Below are 6,607 nucleotides of genomic sequence, written 5' to 3' on the forward strand. Positions count from 1 at the left end.
CACCTGTTTCTGCTGGCCCATGCTTCTGCCAAAGGATGGCTGTGGCTGCCTACAAATCACAGCTTCTGTAAAGGGGGAACATACAACAGGTAGCTTCCAGAAAGGCCTCCAGGATGAATTCTCTGTCTGGTGGTGTGAGGGTGCCTGGGACAGAAACCAATCTGTTACAAAGAGATACCTGCTAAAGCTTGCAACAGCGAGCAAACTGAGCCCAAACTTTTCCCGTTTTGTGCCTCCCCTCAGTGTTTGAGGATAGGAACAGGCTCGTGGCAAAGCGGGCGAACACAAGGTGGGCTTGGGCTCAAGAGCTTTCTTGCACAGCAGAGACACAAGCCAGTAAAGAGATCAAAGCCCTGAGTCTCAGAGATCCTTAAGTGGTTGTAAGTTCAGAAGAGTCAGGAACCAAAACAACCTCTGCCCAAATAATTGACTTTGGGTCTCTTGAGTCTAAGTCTGCATTCAAATCAGTAGATTCTAGATACTAAGGGGAGAAATGCAGGGAAGGGCCTATTGTCTTCTAACTTAGCAATCTTCACCTCTATATACAGAAGTACCATGAGACAAAGATAATTAACTGGTTTCAGACACTCAGCAATTGTATGAAGAACTGCAGAAATACAACCAAACAGCATTCAGCCTCTACATGTTTAAAAGCATCTTTTTATTTTTTAACAACAAAACTGATTGCTGACAGCTGACATTTATGCGAATGATGTGAGCCTCTGCAACATCATAAACAAATAAAGAAATAAAAAAGGGTAATTTTCTTCAACAGAATAAACAGCAACACCATACAATATTGCCTGTGCTTACTGGATTGTTATGTTTTGTGCGTGCGTGTGTATGCATGCCTATTTTTCTGCAAACTATTTACAATTCAGCCTCCCTTGATAAATGCAAGTCTCCACCGTCAGCAATATTTGCTTAGTGAAGCTTAGTCTCTGTAGTTGCAAGCTTCTGACAGAGTAGCGCCTTGAGATACTGCATGAAAAGCACCAAACTAATGCAAATTGTTGTGGTAATTCCCTGACAGTGCCATCTCTCTGACTTTCATCTCTCATTTTCACTAATGGTCAGAGAAAGTGGTCTGTGCTATCAAGGAGATTCTCAGCACAACCAGTTTAAAAATCTGAAGTACTCAATCAGGCACATAGTCACCATAAAAATGGTCCTACCTCCTACTGATTTCTGGGAATTTTATGGGATAGAAAAAAATATGAAATGGCAGAATCTCTTTATAACAAGACATCTCCATTAGACTGCAAAGATATCAGTGAAGGAGCTCTTCCATACAAAGAACAGAATCATAAGCCAGTGTAGAAAAGTATGACACCACTCGAGTCATCGATGACGCGCCAAGTTACCTAGATGGTCAACATTATCAATTAAACATATTAAAAACATTCTTCCTGGCCACTAGAGAAATAGAAAAGCAAGTATTTATGGGAACAGGAAGATTTCTTTCCATTAAAGAAAACCCTCCAAATCTCCACTTAAGTAGTGAGAGTATGGCAGGACTTTGAGTTTCTTTAACTTCATGAGGCTCTAGTCAGTATTGAAAATGTTGGTAAGTCACACCAGCACTGAATAGTCATGCTAGTGCTTATCCTGCTCTTTATTCCTCTCCATGCTGATGTTTCTAAGTATCATATCAAGCAATGATAAATAAGAGCTGTACATGGAATTTTAAAACTAGAATGGAAAACCCAGCTGGTCTTGTGGGCTCCAAAGAATGTTTTACGTTAATAGGTGCCCTTTCATCTATTTACTTTTATTTCCTACTCCTGACTCCCGTGCTCTCCCCTTCACCTTCTTTAGGGGTCCTGAAAGTATTCCTAGCCATTAGCAGCAAGGAGGAGCAAGCTGCTACTTTGTCCTTCACCAGACCTCTTCTGGCTATCACAGAGCCTCTGCAGCCTGTCATACCAGGGCAGCAACATATCTCAGGTTCTGTAACTAGGCCTTTAATGCAACTTATTCTTCTGGTGCTTTAAGAAATGAGAGATTTTTGTAGATATGAGCTAAAAAATAAAACTTGCATTAACAAATGGGAAGGCTTGATACTTACAAGACATAGTTGTCTATTACTGAGAATGTTCAGTAAATTTTTTCTGAGATTAAAATTCAGAGTGATCCTTTCTCTACACTCAGCACCTTCAGATATGCATTTCTTTATTACAAGGAGGCAGAGCTCTTAATTCTTATACCTCTTTTGCCCTTCTGAGCTTCCCCAAAGCAAACTTGCTTTCCTTCCCTCAAGAAAATTACCTCATTTCAGTGGTTTAACCTGATCTGTTTACTTTGCAACAGATCAGGAGCACATACATAGCCACTTACCACATTTCACCTAAGGGCAACAAATAACTTCTTATGAGAAGTTAACTTGATCAGCTACGTTTTTGCAATCTATTTTGTACCGCTACTCTTCCTGTCAAAAATTGTGCAGGCAATACACAGTTTATAATTGTGACTCAGGCTTGAGAAGGGGAAGTGAGGGAGAGAGACATTTAAATGCTAAAATGGGAAGAGAGGTGAGAAAGAGATACCTCATATTAAAGGAATCCCCAGCGTGGAAAATGCAGCAATTTTTCATGCCCTAAGCCCTGTGGCTTAGGACAAAACACACAGAGCAGCTCAGAGTGCAGGGCGGCTCAGAAGGAAGTGTCCATCTGCTCAGAACGAATGCATGCTGCAGGCCTGCTGTGCTTTTTGCTAAGCACACACCCACGAAAATAAATAAAAATCAACTTGCTTTCACAACAAAATAATCAGTCACAAGTGCAAAAGCTGTTCACAAATACCTGTTTTCTGAAGGGCTCTTTAACAACTCCACACAGAGATCATTTTTGACTGAAATGGAGAGGGTGAAGGCCATGGGTGTATTCCTTCTCACCCAGTTAATGTGGATAAAAAAATCTCTTTCACAACTGTATAGCCTGTAACAGTTTAGGGATGGTTAGCCACAAACCCTATAAAAATAATCTGGTCTTGAAATAGCAAACTTCTGTTTTTGGGGTTTTTGGGTTGTTTTTTTTGCTGTTCTCTTTACTGGTATATACTAGGCTAGCTTCTCAGCTGATGTCTATCATCATACCTCTACTAACCTCAAAAGTGTTGTGCCAGTTTACAACCTTCTGAAGATCTGACCCCTCTGCTGTCCTGGAAACAGATCTGTGGTCTCTATAGAAAGTAATGTTCTTTTATACACACAGAGATGTAGGCATCCTGCCCCCACTAGCTCATATTTAACTCTGTTTTCATCTTGTTTATTTTTGTCTTCACAGTATCAAAGCAAGCTGCACACCCAGCAACAAGCTCACAGCAAATAGGTGCATCTTATTTTCAGTGAATGACTGAATGACTCTTCACAGGGCATGTACTACACCCCCAAAGAATACATGAAGGGGGCCAGGTCAGAGTCTCTACAATTCTAATTTCAGTTTATCTGTTAGAGGAATTCTGCTCAAATTTGTCTTTCCCAATGCAGTTAGAGCAGACCTAGGCATTCACAGGTAGAATGGGAAGATGTAGCGTGTAGTGGCAGTAGTCACCAGTCACTACCCTGTCACTCTGCGTCCCCAGAGACAATAAAAAGCTGTGCACTCCCTTTCGCTACGCCCCAAAGATCCAATTACCTGTGTGCCATGCCCTCTACAATAACCGAGACCAGAGGTTTCTCCTGCTTGCCAGACTCTGAAATGGGCCACATGCCTCTTCTTACTTTCAGCGAAAGAGACATCATTGAGCCTCCACACTGAGCTATCGGACAGCAGAAGACCTAAAATGTCCTTTAACAAACAGATGAGGAAGGTTCTGGAGGTAAAAAAAGGCGATGACAACCCATGACATGACTGTCTCTAGGCACTGTTTACTGAGGCCACTTGCCTGGAAGTGCCATCTCTATAGTGTATTCAGGCAACGTTGTGGAGAGCGGCAGAAAGTTCTCCCAAGACAGCTCTGAGATAAACTTGGCCAGACCCAACACAGCAGTACAATACTGTCAGTTGGACTTACCTCTCCTTTAGGGTCCGGACTCCCAGCACAGCACTAGGGCTAGACCACTTCTAGCACCTAACCTTGTTACTTCTACACCACACTGCAACAGCCTGAATCAAGCTAGCACAGGGATCTCTAACGCAGCAGTGACTTTGCTTTCTCCTTCCTCTTCATGCTGTCCCATTCTGCTAAGGTACCCACTGTGCAAGCAAGACAGATGAAGATCAGAGCAAACTCAGGGGTGTCCTCAAGTACAACGCCCCAGAGCCAAACTACTGCCGTATGCTCAGGTGGACTGACTTGATCTTCTTACTTGTTCTCACAAGGTCACAGTGCTTTGAGTTTTTGACTCGTGTGCCAAAAAACCTGACACTGCACCTGTCATTTATAGCACATTTTCTCAGATGGCTCTCACATGTCTTTATAAACTTTAGTAAATGAGTGTATAAATCACTCTGTTCAGCACCAAAGTACAGCCATCTCTGGGATGATACACGGCAGCTGTTGTAAAATCAGACCACAGCTCTGCACCACAGATTAGGGCAATAAAACATGCTGCGTGAGGCAACTGAAATAGTTGCAGGAAGGAAGGGGAATGTGGTGGAGTAGTCATAATTACCTGAGTACAAATTTGGCTGAAGAAGGTACTGTGTTTAATGCTTGCATATCTGCAAATCAAAGCAGTCTTCCACCACCTGTCAAAACAACCTGACTACACCATTCTCCATGCTTTGGCCTCTAAAAGCCCTCCCTTTCTGAAAACTGCAAAGCACCTTGATAAAAGCAAAGCTGATGTGCTGGGCACAAGCAATAACCTAATCAAATTTCTTAGCAACTGACTTGATAACTAACTGTGAGCCTGTAGCTGCTATGCCCCCTCCCTTCCTCTCCCTTGCATGACAACTGAACATAGCATCTATATATTCCCAGTTTTAAAATAGCTTCTTCCACCGTAACTTGCAAACTGTTCGCATAGATCTTACTTTCTAGGCTAAAAGTAGTTAATTACAGTTACTGAGGGGACTGAACTGGGGCACCCTTTTCCTTCTTCTGGGATGGGCTCCTTGAGCCGAGCCTTGCCCCCCACTCAAATCATGAACTATTTATCATAGGAAATCTTTTGAAGGATGGGGCTTCACAGGTTAGATCTATGTATTCCCTGGTATCAAGGACAGCAGATGAATAGTTATCCTTCTCTCCCTCTTCTCCTTGGCAATACAGCCATATATGCATCATCTAAAGCTAGACCTGAAAACTAGTAAAGTATTGGGAAGTGATTTGAAAGATAATTCCAATCAATAGATGATATGGAATGACATGGTTTGGAACGACGCCACCTGTTTGGGCTGAGGCACCACACGGACTGTGTATAGTGCTAACCTGCAAAAAACATTTAATTTGAGTGCCATCTCTCTGCACGAAGTCTTAACTTCTCTTCCACGAGTGTTCCTAGCTCCACGACGTCTCCCAGACACTGCAAAAGCTAAAATTAATAGCAAAATACTCCTGTTAGAGAACAGAGTCAAGCATTACATGTTTGAATTGATTACTGAAATACTACTGATAGTGAGTGACAGCTTCGACAGACCATATACAACACAGGGTCCATTTAGTTCTCTAGCTTGAATGAGGAGCACGTTCACAAGCAAGTCTCCTGCACCGTTTCACGCTGCAGTCTCCAAGTGCACTGCAAGGGCTCCTTTGACTGGAACCAAACCAGAAGACCGGTCCAACCCAAAATAAACTGTTGAGGTGTGTTACTCTTGAGTGTGCTCCCAACAGTCCTCACTACCGACCACGCGAGATGGTGAATCTGTGCCTATGTGAGCACACTACTTGTTAACGTAGACATAGCCGTTTCTGTAGTCTCCCTATGCTAAATGGCTGTAAGCAACCGGCCAGTTAAAGACAGCTTGCAGTCAGCTCTCTATGCACTTACATGGAAAAGTTTACTAATTCCTATCCCCATCTACAGACAGGTATGAACAACATCACGTACCTATCACACTGGAAACCTCGCCCAGAAATTTTGGTTTCGTAGGCTGCCAATTTTCAGAAACTGGGGAGGAGATGAACCATATTTCTCTTGGGGCTGCATAATAGGGGTTTCTATATGCAACTCTACCACAGGTATTAACCAGGCCAGCTTGCAGGCACTAAGGAAGTCAGTTGAACTAACTGGACACGAGGGCAGAATCAGGTCTGCCGTACTTGAATGAAACAAGTAAGTGCACTCCAGCTGGACTCTTGTAGAGCTAATAACCTAAGAATATAACCCAAACCCTATAGGTTAGGTCACAACATGTCAAAGGTTTCATTGTGTTAACTCACACCAGAGAAATGAAGCACGCACCAAGAAAAAGCTCTGTGGATCAAATTGCACAGTCCTCTCCTCCACTGCTGTCATTCATCTGCACCTCCAGAGAAAAAGCAATCTTAGGAGGAGGACAATGACACTCAGAACCTCATCAGGCAAGACAGAAGAAGGCATTTTCTGTTTACACAAATCCTGGCACAACCAAAAGGAGGGAAATGGTACCTTTTGAATGGACACACTTCTACATAGGTGAGAATTTTCTATTACCAGCAAAACAGAAAATGATACCACTCT

General features: G+C 42.8%; 1 protein-coding gene across 1 annotated transcript in view; it reads right to left on the bottom strand.

Moving 5' to 3' along the window:
• The window catches only part of TBXAS1 (thromboxane A synthase 1 (platelet)), a gene marked incomplete at its 5' end in the record, with an annotated part of 101,088 nt that overhangs the window by 58,540 nt on the left and 35,941 nt on the right, over window positions 1-6,607 (bottom strand). The window lies entirely within an intron of this gene.

The sequence above is a fragment of the Buceros rhinoceros genome, unplaced genomic scaffold (genome assembly GCF_000710305.1).
Source record: "Buceros rhinoceros silvestris isolate BGI_N320 unplaced genomic scaffold, ASM71030v1 scaffold3750, whole genome shotgun sequence".
NCBI classification, from domain to species: domain Eukaryota; kingdom Metazoa; phylum Chordata; class Aves; order Bucerotiformes; family Bucerotidae; genus Buceros; species Buceros rhinoceros.